General features: G+C 36.2%; 1 protein-coding gene across 1 annotated transcript in view; it reads right to left on the bottom strand.

The window, feature by feature from the left end:
* The window catches only part of LOC122815693 (mucin-19-like), a gene marked incomplete in the record, with an annotated part of 520,597 nt that overhangs the window by 370,019 nt on the left and 135,472 nt on the right, over positions 1-15,106 (bottom strand).

Raw genomic sequence — 15,106 nt, 5'->3', positions numbered from 1 at the left:
AGATAAGTGAAGTGTTGGTTGATTTAAAGCTATACATTCAAAAACTTAATTTTAGATTGTTGTTTCATGATTCAGATGGTATGAGTAGAACACATAGGGTGTTTTGCTGAAATAAAAGTACTTTTAATCAACTGCTGTACCCCAACCTACAAGTTTTTGAAAGGTTTTGTGTGAGAGATGTCAGAAATTTATATAATGCACATTCCAATACATGGTACAACTTAGCTAAAGTCAAACTGGAAGCATTAAAAAAAAATAGCCAGTAATAGAGAATTTAGCTCTATGAAACCTGACATAGATGGTGGCATTGTTCTTATGAATGCAATTGACTATACTGGCAAATCTTTGATATTTTAAACAAGACATCTCAGTACATCAGAGTATCTATCAATGAAGTGAAGAGGGCATAGCATAAGACTAATGTTTCCATACAAGATTTATTTGAACAAAATAATATTGATTACAAGTTGTTTAAATTTTTAAAGGTTTACTATCCAGTGACCCCTACAATCTTTGGCTTTCTGAAAATACATAAAGATGTATTAAACCCTCCCATGCACCCAACTGTAGCAGCCACAGACTCTAAAACACACCCTCTTGCTTTTTATATTGATGGGATATTCTTGGGATATTTAAGAAACATTAAACATGAGTATTATGACAGGAACATCTTATTAGCAACTGTTGATATTGTAGATCTCTTTTCTTGCATCCCACATGAAATAGACCTCAAGTGGTTCAGGGAAGCTTGTTATGGCATTGATTTCCTTTCCAGTAAGAAAACTATCATATTAGGTGATGTTATGGAAATTATATTTCATAACAATTACACTTACTTTGAGGGCGAATATTTAGACAAGCAAAAGGTGTTGCCATGGGAGCAGCTTTTGCCCCCTATATGAAAATTTTAGGGTCTACTTTATGCGCTCGAAAGCCTAAAAACCTGAATCCAAATAGCACGACACATAAAGAGTGAACCGCGAATATGTCGAACGAATGAAACCGCGAAAGTGGAAATATTGAATTCTCATAGTTGGCCCATCTGCGGTATAGCTCTGTAAGGTAATTGTGTGATAGTTACGTACCTTAGAGTTAGAGAGGGGTTAAGGTAATTGAATAGGTAGGTAGTGTATGTAAGGTTTTGTGTAGGTAATGTATGTAGGGTTTAGTGTAGGGTTTTGTTAAGTGTATGTGTGTGGAATATTTAGTTTGTTTGGGCATAGCTCTGTAGGGGAAGTGTGCAGTAGTTACGGACCTTAGGGTTAGGGAGGGGTTAAGGATAGTGCATAGATAGTTGTGCATGTGGGGTTTAGTGTAGGGTTAGCAGTAGGCTTTTGTTGCTTTAATTTAGTGTTAGAAGTAGGGTTTTGGTTAGTGTATGTATGTGTTTTTTTTATTGTGTTTCAGTACATAGTGTGCTATGGATGGTGGGTTGGCCGACTATGATGGTTCGAGGTTTTAAATTTTGCGCTTTAGTACATTCAATGTATTCCCGGTTCATTCTTTATGTGTCGCGCTATTTGGATTCAGGTTTTTTATGTTTCAAGCACATAAAGTAGACCCAAAATTTTGTATTATGTCATTGGGAGCAAAATGTTATTTTCAAATCTAATTTTATGGATCATATTGTAGTTTTCCTAAGGTTTTTAGATGACATATTTAGGGGTAATACAGTGCAGTTCCATGAATTTGCAAGTTTTTTAAACACTACTACTGACTTTCTGGAATTTGCATCCACTTATTCATTTGCATATATCAACTATTTAGATGTTACTATTGCAATGGATTTTGCAATGCACAAGTTTTGTTCAAAATTTTATAGAAAACCTACCTTCGTAAATAATTTTTTACATTTTAGTAGTCATCACCTGATGTTTCAAAAGAAGAGGCTGGACAAAGGCCAGATGGTGCAGGCCACTACATCAACATCTGATGGCAACCTGTTCCTCTTTAGAATATGTTTTTGGAGAGGGGTTACCCAGTTGCTATGATTGATGAAATTAAATATTAGGTTTTGCAAAAAAGGAAGGACCAACTATTTCTTCCATTACTAGAAACTGGTCCTTCCAACCAAAGTGACATTAACATGAGACCTATTAATGATAAGGAGAGACATGGGTTTGACAATTATGAGCTCACTATGGCCATCAAGTATGGTATAGGGAGTAACCAAATCAAGCAAGTATTAATGAATAATTGGAAATGTATTTAATACGATGATGTTTGTAAAAACATTTCAGGAGACAAATCAAGATTTATTTATAAATGACAATTAAATTTAAAAGAAAAATTAGAGGTAGGGAATACAAGAGTTTTTCAATCAAATATAATAAAGGTATGAAAGAATGTGGTGCATGCCTTCAACGTAAATACATATATGAGGGGCATAATATGAATTTAAAATCTATTAATTTTGAATTTAAGGTTAATATACACTGATTGTAATAGCGCCGGAGTAGTTTAGTTAGCATTCTGTGATTTTTGTCATGCACATTATATGGGTAAGACAGAACGTATATTGAGAAGGAGAATCTATGAGCATTATAATGATATTAAGAATTTTAACACCAATAACGCATTATACAAACACGAGGCAAAATATAAGGACAAAAGCAGTTTTCTTTTCTTTTTTTTTGTATTGGAAAAGGTAACAGTTAGTCTCAGGGGTGGATCCTGGGAATTAAATCTTGAGTAGAGGGAATTGCTATGGCAAATTAAGTTGAATGTCAGCATTTACCTTGGCATGAATGATGTTATTTCTTGAACTAGTGTCATGAAGTTACAGGCAGCTAAATTATAATTGTATGTGAAAAATGAATTGAATTAATGGTAGTATTGATTTCATTTTTTAAATGTTTGAATGTGCAATCTACTTGTTTTATGCATTTGTTTTAAACAAATGTACTTCTTGTATTTTTTGTATTTTTCATGCTCATTTCATATTGATCATGTGATTTTTTTTATTTTTTTTTATTTAATGCACATAAGTGGCTGGTTAGCTTTTTAAAATGAGTTCTGATGATCTTCTGGAGACAATGAAGGACAAAAGCACATAACTTTCCCATTAAAACTGCACATCTTATTTTATGGGTGTTACCTGTTTATCTTGAATGTAAGTTTATTCTGTGGACATTGAGTGCACCCTATACATGTTTTGCTTATTTGTTTGTGGTCATGTGGTTATCTCCATTTACTGGTTCGGACATTATCCTACAAACACAATCAATATTTTACGTCAGGTCATTTGAGCTGTATATATATATATATATATATATATATATATATATATATATATATATATATATATATCTTAATGAGATGATGTCATATACTGATAAAACAAATTTAAGTATGTCAGAGGTAGTGGCTGATGAGATATCACACACTATGTTTTCATTACAATTTTGTATGATGGAAAGCAGGATAGCAAAATAAATCCCATACTTCCTAAGCTGCTCTAACTTTTGATATCACTCATTAAATAAAGCAAATACTAGTAATAGTCAAGTATTAAAATGCACAGCATCATTTTATGTAGTTGTTTTTATATGCATTTGCTGTAGTTAATAGAATTAGCAATAGACTTGGTAAGCCCCATTTTGCTTTTTTAGCCCATAGTCCCCATAAAAAATTACTTTCAGTCACTGAGTAGATCCAGTCATTCCCTAGGACTAGAACATTATGGCCCATTCATAGGTTCATAGATTGGTACTAGGCTATTGGCCCTAGGGCCTATACAAGCCTAGCCATAACAATTCCCTGGCTATTTCTTCCCACACTATTTACTTCCCTGGACCCCTGTCTAGCAGGGCGACTGACATGATCCCCGGGCTGAATTTCCTTTCTCCCATCCAATCATCAAGGTTCCTTTTGAAGAGAGCCAAAGAGATGCTCTGCTTGACATGTATGGGCAGTCTATTCCAGTGTCTGGGGAGTCTCTGGGTCAGAAGCCTATCCCTCCAGCATGTTTTGTTTATTGTGATGACAAGATTTAGATCCCTGGAGCATGTGGCTCTTAGGGATTGAGATTTCTTTAAGCTTAGCATGTCCAACAGCTCTGGGTTTGACATGGCCTTGTAAGTTAAGCAGAGATTGCCTCAGAGTAGACGATATGCGACAGAGAATAGCTGGAGTTTTTTAAGGTGGTAAGCATAGGGCATCTGCTTTAGGCCTGTGATTCTTTTAGTGAGGTATTTCTGTGGCCTTTCCAGTTGTTGCAGATGTCTTGAGAGGTACATACCAAATGGGGCATTGTATTCTATAATGGGTCTAATGAGGGATGAGTACAGTGGGACAATGATCTCCTTTTTTCTGGATGAAAATCCCTTAGTGATGAGATGTGCCACATAGAAGGATTTCCTGACTGTTGTGGGGATGTGGTTATTGAAGGTGAAACCACTGTCCACCTGTGTTCCTAAGTCTCTTATCACACTTTCAGTGTTTAGTGTACTGCCACCTATGTGGTAATTCACAGGTACATGTTTTTTTCCCAAAGGGGATAACTACACATTTCTTGGCATTGAGCTTAAGCCCATGGCTCTGGCATCAAGCAGCTGTTTCTGTAAGGCCCTTTTGTAGAGTATCCACATCATTTGGGGATTCAATAATGGCTCCCAGTTTGCAGTCGTCTGTGAACTTTGTTAGCCAGAGTCCCTTAGAGTTGGCCTGTACTTCAGAGAAGTAGATGCTAAACAAGAGAGGTCCCAGGACTGAACCCTGAGGTACTCCACTTGTCACTTGTCTGGAGCTGGATTTGGAGTCAGCTACTTATACAGTGTGAGTTTTGTCAGTAAGCCAGATGGCAACCCATCGAGTGACATAGGGATTAATGCCCAACTTAGTAAGTTTATCTATGATTCCAGAGTATGGGATGTTGTCAAAGGCCTTGGATGAGGTCCAAATAGACTGTGTGGACTGCCTTACCCTTATTCATGGCTCTGGAGACTGATTTGAATAAGTCAATCAGGTTCAGGAGACAAGATCGGCCCTTCACAAACCCAAACTGGGTGGGGTCCAGAGTTTTAAGGTTACCAATGTCTTTGTTTACAAGTTCCATGTTAATACGTTCCATGGCCTTGCGGATCAGGCTCATCAGACTGATAGGGCGGTAGTTCCCGGGATCCAAGGTGGATTCCCCCTTGCGGAGTGGGACAACTGTAGCTCTGTGCCACTCAGTGGGCACAAAGCCTGAGGTGAGGGTATGATTCATTTTGTAGTTCATGTAGTACACAGCCCGGGATGTCATCTGGTCCCATGGATGCTGTATTCTTAGCTTTGGAGAGTGTGTTTTTTACCTGTGTGGCCGTTATTAATGGAATTTGGCAATTTTCCGGTATTGAAATGGGTCATTTAGGGGTTAGATGGGGTGAAGTTGGTACAGAATCGAACTGCCAGGATATTGGGAATATCCTTGGGATCAGTATATTTAATGCCATTCTGTTGTAGCTCAGAGCAGATCTGAGCATTGCCATTTAGATTCTTGACATAGTTATAGAATGCCTTGTGGTTGTCTTGGAATCTTTGGCAATTTTATTTTCATAACTAGCTTTGGAGGATTTTATGAGGGATCCCAGCATCTTACTGAGGCTGGTAAGGGAGTTTTTTGCATCCTGGGATTTTCCTCTTTTCTGCAACGGTTTCTTCCCTTTGTTGTAAAGTTTGGTTTATGACAGGGGACCACCAGAATGGCTTCCTTTTTTTTGGAGGAGAACATCTTGGTTCTATTTGGGATGACACGATTCATGCATGAGTGTATGTGCTCGTACAGTGCCTTAGTGTAGGACTCAGCAGTCAAACTTTCAGTTCCCGTCTGCATCGGTGTCATGAAGTTTGTAACGTCTGACTTGAGTAGCATGAAGTTGGCTTTGGAGAATTTTTTTATGGAGGTTTCCTTACTGGGGGGTGGGGGTGGGATGTGGATGTTAAGGGTGATTTGCTTATGGTCTGACCTGACCAACGAGGGGGTAACCATAGGTGTGGAGCATCAAGTTCCCATATTGGATTTCCCATTCCCTTGGTGATGGCTGAGTGGATCAGGGCAGAAGCCATTTTCCACATATTAGGGAGTGAGGTTTTCATTTTAAGCCCTAAACCAATGCGCATGCTTAAGGGTATCCAAAGGGGGTGATATGCAATAGGATTTTGCAAAGCAGACCCGTGCTTCCATTTGTTGTGTGATCAGTTGATCCTACTGCATGTTGGAGATGAGCATCTCTTTGTGATCCTTGGAATGCAATTAGGATTCTACCACAGAGAGTGTGCTTTGAGAGAACATGCCTAACCCTAGTCCCTCCACTAGTCAGTATGAGTCAGCTAATCTAAGTCATTCCTCTTCTTGTCCATATCATCTCCAAAAACTGCCCAAGCTAATCATTAGTGTAGCTAGGACAGGGTATGTAGAGCAACTACCCCAAGTGGAAAGTGTTGAGGGGGTGTGATCTGCTGATCTGGATTGAAGCCAGTATTGTATTTGCTGTCAAATCTGAGTGCTAAAATGCTATTTTTTTTTAATAAAATGTGGGAAAGGAGGGACAGAGCACAGAAACAGTGATATGAATGTCTGGGGCAGGAGGGGTGTGTTGAGCATCTGGCTGCCTGGTTGATGTGCAAGTAGAAGGAATTTTTTTTTTGTTGCTGTTTTTCACTTGAAGAGCTGAGAGGGCAGGGTACTGGTTTGTGGTACTGTCATAAGATGCTGGGTGAGCCAGTTGTGCTTTTCAAGCCAATAAATAAATGTGGGTTGTCTGGGTCATATGCCGGTCATTATCCTTCTATACTAACCAACAGAGCTTCAAGCTGATTTAGTGGAATAACATGAAAATTACAAATAAAAAAAAAAATAAATAAATAAAAATGGGTGATTTAAACAAAGCAGCATAACGTGTGAATGACAGCTTAAGGAATAAAAATTAGGGCTGGAATTCATAAAACCCTTATGCAAGGCAGAACAAACTTCATGCCTTACATATATTTGAAGAAGTCTGCTTGCAATGCTGAGACAATATTTGGAATATGCAAAAAATCACAGTCTGATACAAATGTCTTCAGTGCTGTAGCTCATTAATGGATAGGGTTTATATATTCTCACTGTATCAAATGCTGTCAATGATTCAGGAAGGTGGCAGCTGGCTTAACACAGCTGTTATCTGTATGAAAAGAAAACTTTTCATGCAGGTTGTACAGTTAGGCATTAAAATATACATCATTTAATGCACCTGTTTTTTTAATGCATAAAAACATTTCATATGATTAATATGCTTTGTAATAGGTGAGAAGCATACAGCTCGCATACTTGACAGACTTCTCATCATGTTAGGGATAACTGGTTGTTCAGTTAAGGTTATGAGACAATTGTAAGCGTTCTCCTGTAGTACTTCATTTGTCTTCCTTAGATACCAAATTCACACCGTGTGACTCTACAGTCAGTGAATTAAATAGACAGTTTTACAGGGTTGCCCTTGAGAAGGTAGAAAAATGGTCAATAGGTTTACCAAGTTAAATAAATAAATAATTAAATTTTCTATGATGAGGAAAGCTTGGTATTTCTTTTGTTATAGGCACTGTTACACTGCCAAAACTGTAGCTAGCTCATTTAGCTCCCCATGCCATTCTTTGATCTGGCACCCTTCAATTTTAAGTTGAGAGGCAAGAAAAAAAAGGGCCATTTTTCCAATTTGACAGTCCATGTTACATCCATTCTTTCTGATTTTACTCTAAGTTAAGGAGCAGAATAAAGGTTTGTTTCACCAAGTATGTTCCCCAGTCTGGAGACCCACAACACTCTTACTTCAGGGCTAAAGGCATATCTCAGCTTTTAAAAACAGTAGTAAACCACTTGCTATACCTATATATATATATACTATACATTCATGACCACAAAATGCGATCTCGGCATTCATTCAGAAATGCCAGCACAGCACTACCGATTAATTGATGTGTCTTGATCCTGACATCTAGCACCTCAAACCCGAGGCAGTTGCCCCTTTTGCCCTACCCTAGCTACACCTTTCACTCTACCAGGAAATAATTAAAAAATAGACATATCTGATACTAAACATTCGCAGTATATCTGTTGAGGTAAATCCTATAACTTAACATCAAATAATGAGACACATGGTGGGGGATATTCTGTATGAAAAGTTAACATTGTGTTAGTATGAATGGATGTCATACATGGGGCTGTTTATTTCACTGCAGTGGATGAAAGTATGGAGGGGTCTGAATGGCTAAATGTGGGAATGCACAAATGAATATGGATCTCTGGAGAGAGAACATGGGATAGAATTCCCAACATTTAATGCACTAGGATTTGAGTGCAAAGAATGGGATGCCACTTACTACTGCACAACTGTTCAGGTTTGCTGGGTGTAGGGAATTTACTAGTTGTATTACATAATCTCAGACACAATTTTTATGGAGTGAAGCAACAAATAATTTTGTTGAAATATATCTGTCCTTGTGAGGATTACAGATCAAGGAATGCAGTTACATTACTGGATGTTATCTTACTTCTGCCACACAAGTAGTATGAGCGAGGAGTGGCATTTTCTGTGCTGCTGAATTTACTGCATTTATTGGTCTGCTTTATACATTCTAGCCAATGCAGATGGCAGAGCTGCCTAGCAAAAAAAATTACTCTGCCAGAGAGCCAATAGCGTAAGTTCTCTTCTTGTTCTACTATGAAATAGAACCAATAACACAAATATTCCTCTTGCTCTACTATGAAACTGAACTAATAACACAAGATACTCCTTTTGTTCTACTATAGCAGAACAAATAACATAAGTACTCCTCTTGGTCTACTATGAAACAAAACCAATAACATAAGTACTACAATTGTTCTATTATGAAACAGAGCTAATAATGTATGTACTCCTCTTGTTCCACTATGAAACAGAAACAATAATATAATGTACTGCTCTTCTATGAAATAGGACTAATAACACAAGTACTCCTCTCATTCTACTCTGACAGAGAGCTAATAACATAAACACTCTTCTTGTTCTATGCTGCCCCAAAGACAGTAACAAAAGACAATTCTCTTGTTCTACTACAAAATTGAATAACATAAGGTATTCTTCTTGTTCCACTAAGAAACAGAACTAATAACATAAGTGCTCATCTGGTTCTACTTTGCCAAAAAGCCAGTAACAAAAGATACTCTTCTTGTTCTGCTTTGAAACTGAATAACCAGGTATTCCTCTTGTTCTACTATGAAACAGAACTAATTAACACAGTGCTGCTCTTGTTCAACTATGAAACAGAACCAACATAAGTTAGTCCTTTATTTCTATTATGAAACAGAGTTAATAACATGATACTCCTCTTGTTCTACTAAGAAACTGAATAACATAAGATATTCCTCTTGTTCTACTATATGAAACAGAACTGATAACATAAGGTACTCCTCTTGTTCTACAATGAAACAGAACCAATAACATAAGTACTCCCTTTGTTCTATTATCAAACAGAACCAATAATGTAAGTACTCATCTTGCTCTACTATGAAACAGAAATAATAATATAAGGTACTCCTCTTGTTCTACTGTGAAATAGAACTAGTAACATAAGTACTCCTCTTGTTCTACTCTGACACAGAACTAATAACATAAGCACTCCTGTTGTTCTATTCTGCCACAAAGACAGTAACAAAAGACACTACTCTTGTTCTACTACAAAACTGAATAACATGTTATTCTTATTGTTTTACTATGAAACAGAACTGACATAAGTACTCATCTGGTTCTACTCTGCCAAAAAGCCAGTAACAAAAGATACTCTTCTTGTTCTGCTTTGAAACTGAATAACCAGGTATTCCTCTTGTTCTACTATGAAACAGAACTAATTAACACAGTGCTGCTCTTGTTCAACTATGAAACAGAACCAACATAAGTTAGTCCTTTATTTCTATTATGAAACAGAGTTAATAACATGATACTCCTCTTGTTCTACTAAGAAACTGAATAACATAAGATATTCCTCTTGTTCTACTATATGAAACAGAACTGATAACATAAGGTACTCCTCTTGTTCTACAATGAAACAGAACCAATAACATAAGTACTCCCTTTGTTCTATTATCAAACAGAACCAATAATTTAAGTACTCATCTTGCTCTACTATGAAACAGAAATAATAATATAAGGTACTCCTCTTGTTCTACTGTGAAATAGAACTAGTAACATAAGTACTCCTCTTGTTCTACTCTGACACAGAACTAATAACATAAGCACTCCTGTTGTTCTATTCTGCCACAAAGACAGTAACAAAAGACACTATTCTTGTTCTACTACAAAACTAAATAACATGTTATTCTTATTGTTTTACTATGAAACAGAACTAACATAAGTACTCATCTGGTTCTACTCTGCCAAAAAGCCAGTAACAAAAGATACTCTTCTTGTTCTGCTTTGAAACTGAATAACAAGGTATTCCTCTTGTTCTACTATGAAACAGAACTAATTAACACAGTGCTGCTCTTGTTCAACTATGAAACAGAACCAACATAAGTTAGTCCTTTATTTCTATTATGAAACAGAGTTAATAACATGATACTCCTCTTGTTCTACTAAGAAACTGAATAACATAAGATATTCCTCTTGTTTTACTATATGAAACAGAACTGATAACATAAGGTGCTCCTCTTGTTCTACAATGAAACAGAACCAATAACATAAGTACTCCCTTTGTTCTATTATCAAACAGAACCAATAATGTAAGTACTCATCTTGCTCTACTATGAAACAGAAATAATAATATAAGGTACTCCTCTTGTTCTACTGTGAAATAGAACTAGTAACATAAGTACTCCTCTTGTTCTACTCTGACACAGAACTAATAACATAAGCACTCCTGTTGTTCTATTCTGCCACAAAGACAGTAACAAAAGACACTACTCTTGTTCTACTACAAAACTGAATAACTTGTTATTCTTATTGTTTTACTATGAAACAAAACTAACATAAGTACTCATCTGGTTCTACTCTGCCAAAAAGCCAGTAACAAAAGATACTCTTCTTGTTATGCTTTGAAACTAAATAACATAAGGTATTCCTCTTGTTCTACTATGAAGAAGAAGTAATAGCATAAGTACCCCCCTTGTTCAACTATGAAACAGAACCAACATAAGATACTCCTCTTGTTCTGCTATGAAACAGAACCAATAATATAAGATACTCCTTTGTTCTACTATGAAACAGAACTAATAACATAAGTACCTATCTTGTTCTTCTATGAAACAGAAACAACATGTTAGTCCTTTATTTCTACTATGAAACAGAGTTGATAACATAAGATACTCCTTTTGTTCTACTAAGAAACAGAGCTAATAACATAAGTATTCTTGTTGTGCTACTCTGCCACAAAGCAAGTAACAGAATATACTTCTCTTGTTCTACTATGAAACTGAATAACATAAGATATTCCCCTTTGTCTGCTATATGAAACAGAATTAATAACATAAGGTACTCCTCTTGTTCTACAATGAAACAGAACCAATAACATAAGTACTCTCTTTGTTCTATTATGAAACATAAACAATAATGTAAGTACTCATCTTGCTCTACTATGAAAAGGAAATAATAATATAAGATACTCCTCTTGTTCTACTATGAAATAGAACTGATAACATAAGTACTCCCCTTGTTCTACTATGACACAGAAATGATAACTTAAGCAATCCTCTTGTTCTATGCTGCCACAAAGCCAGTAATGAAAGACACTACTTTTGTTCTACTATTCTACTGAATACTGTAAGGTTTCCTTCTTGTACTATGAAACACAACTAATAACATAAGTATTCCTCTTGTTCTACTCTGCACAAAACCAGTAACAAAAGATACTCTTCTTGTTCTACTTTCAAACTGAATAACATAAGGTATTCCTCTTGTTCTATTTTGAAACAGAGTCAATAACATAAGATACTCCTTTTGTTCTACCATGAAACACGAACTAATAACATAAGTACCTCCTTGTTCTTCTATGAAACAGAACTAATAATATAAGATACTCCTTTTGTTCTACTAAGATAGCTAAAAACATATATACTCCTGTTGCTATACTCTGCCACAAAGCAAGTAACAAAAGATACTCCTGTAGTTCTACTATGAAATTGAATAAATAATGTATTTCTCTTGTTCTACTATATGAAACAGATCTAATAAAATAAGTGCTGCTCTTGTTCTACTATGATTAAGCACTCCTCATGTTCTACTATGAAACAGAACTAATAACATAAGATACTCCTCTTGTTCTACAATGGGACAGAACAAATAACATAACTTACTCCTCTTATTATACTATGAAACAGAACTAGTAACAAAAGTACTCCTCTTGTTCTACTATGAAACAGCACCAATAATATAACTACTCTTTTTCTACTATGAAACAGAACTAATAATATAGGTACTCATCTTGATCTACTATGAAGAAGAACCAATAACATAAGTACTTATTTTGCTGTGCTATAAACAGAGCAGGTAACTTAAGTACTCCTCTTTTTCTACTAAGAAACAGAACTAATACCATAAGTACTCCTCTTCTTCTATTATGAAACAGAACTAATAACATAAGGTACCTGTCTTCCTCTACTATGAAACAGAACCAAAGAAATAAGTACTCATCTTGTTCTACTACGAAAAAGAACAAATACCTCTTGTTCTGCTATGAAATTGAACAAATAAAGATAAACAATTCATATCTCAGGTGATGAAGGATAGACCTTTTCTCATTTTGTGATCAACAAATATGGGAAAGTACTGACCATTCCTGAGAATTTTGTTCAGGTGGAAGGAACATTCCAAAGCACTTCTAAACCCCATAGACATACACTCCTTTAAGTTAATAGTGACTGAAATCTCTGACGTGTAATCTTTCTTTAGTGTAGATAAACTTGCTGTGGTAGTTAGAGGCCTCTACTTTGCAGCTCTGGAAAACCAACTACAGTTATTGGAGGATGCAGATCCCATGTATAGAAACACAAAATCCTGACTTTGATCAAGGTGACTTAGGTTTGATTAGTGGCTCAGACTTTTGCTGCAGTTGACATTAAGAAAATGAGAGTGCTCATCCTCATCATGAAGATAGGGGACAGTGCAGATCATGGATCACCACAAACTCTCAAAGAGGGACAGCACATGTAAATGTGTCCTGAGAGGCTGCTGTTTAGCTCACCAAGCTTCAGATTGGTAGCATGTCCCCCCATCGAGGGTACAAGTAGCAGCAATAATTCCAACATCATCATTGCTATCCAAAACCAGCCATTATGGTTGCCTTGTTAATGGCTACAGCTTGGTAGCATGTCCCGCCATTAAGGGTACAAGTAGCAGCAATAATTCCAGCATCATCATTGCTACCCACAAACAGCCATCATGGTTGCCTTGTTAATGGCTTCAGCTTGGTAGCATGTCCCCCCATTGAGGGTACAAGTAGCAGCAATAATTCCAACATTGTCATTGCTACCCACAAACAACCATTATGGTTGGCTTGTTAATGGTACCTCTAGTCTGTTCTCATCTCTAGAATGGGGCTACCCAATATAGCAGAACTAACAGGGTCAAAATAGGTATGGAGACATGAATGGCCAGCATGCATGGTGGCAAAGCACATAAAATAATTTATAGTTAATGAAAGCACTAGGCAGACATAGGTTAGAGTGGCTAATCGGCACAAATGTATGACATTTGGTTCTGATGAAGTCTTATGATAGATGAAAGCGCTCAACCAGTGGATATTTTTATCAATAAACTGTTTCGGAAGAAGGAGGTCGTTTTATTTGTGTGCTGGTGCTTTGCCTGCTTGTTGCTGTTTGGAGCTGATTTTTATTTGTATTTACAAATGTATGACATATAAAGAAAGGAGATATGTAGCCACATTCCAAAAATAAGAAGGCTGCATTTCTCAGCCTCCCTAGTAAAAGTTTTATTTAGTTATTAGTTAACTGGGTGGGTAGACTTCTTGAACCTTTGTCTGCAATGGCCCACTTAAAAAAGCATAAGAATGAATAATACTTTCTAAGACATACAGTACATATTTACACAACACAGTTCAAAGAATTGTATAGAATACAGTGCATGTGATATAATACCTATTTCAAAAGAAATGAAACTAAAATATCAGAGTTAAAGGGACTGGTGTACATGTTTCATTCTAAATCATACAGTATAAATTAAAACAGTGTTAAAGGAATTGCTAAACACATCACATACTAAGACATGTAGTACATATATCAAAGGAGACCACAACAACAGACAGACATTTATAAAGTTGCTTTGTACATTACAAAAGAGAAATTGGATGCAGGAGAACAAGTCTGGTTTAGACAGAATAGTAGGGAATGTAAATTGGAAGGAAGAAGTGCATGCAGGGAGATAAGTATGGGAGATCTTTTTATAACTATACTTACAACATAGAATTACAAAGGGAAATGTTATCAGCTACAATTAATCTTTGAGTTCATTAGAGAGAAAAATGATCAATACCAGAAGGAGTGCTTACCCATGATTTAAATTACAGCAGCATTAGTAAAGCACTTTCAAATATAATAGCAATTTTCTTCTAAATGCTTTATAGGCTATACATTTAAGTTGTCAGAGATTTTCAAGTTTGTCAAATGAAAATCATGACAAAATGTTTCTATAGCTCTTGCTTATGGATATATTTATATCAGGGGTTGTCTCAACAAAAGTATGACAGGGGACTTGCTAATAGCTGATCCTTTTGACACTTTTGTATTGTCACTCTTCCATGGAAAGAATTGGTTTAAACTGAAGGGATCAGCGAAAGGAAACCAGAAAGTCTAACTTAAATTGCTTGAAAGTGCAATAATTTAAACCAATAATGTAAATAAGACAAATGATGTGTGTAATAATTTAGGTAGGGCATAAGGGGGATTGTATTACTCAAAATGATAAGGGAAAGGGGGGCAAGTGGAGGGGCAGAATTTAGGCTACATATTAAGAAGCAATTTTTCATAGAAAGGATGATTTATTGTCTCCTATTAGAAGTACAAAACCTGCTGGTGTGAGTCCTGTCACTTTAGAAAGTAAACTAGGATTGAAGTAGAAATACAGCAAATTGTGTTATACATTTTTACTGCATCTGCTGTAAG

Source organism: Protopterus annectens, chromosome 11.part0, assembly GCF_019279795.1.
Source record: "Protopterus annectens isolate FY-2018-M chromosome 11.part0, PAN1.0, whole genome shotgun sequence".
In the NCBI taxonomy this organism is placed as follows: Eukaryota; Metazoa; Chordata; order Ceratodontiformes; family Protopteridae; genus Protopterus; species Protopterus annectens.
The sequence above is the reverse complement of the archived record's forward strand: the minus strand, read 5'-3'. Positions and strand labels throughout refer to the sequence as shown.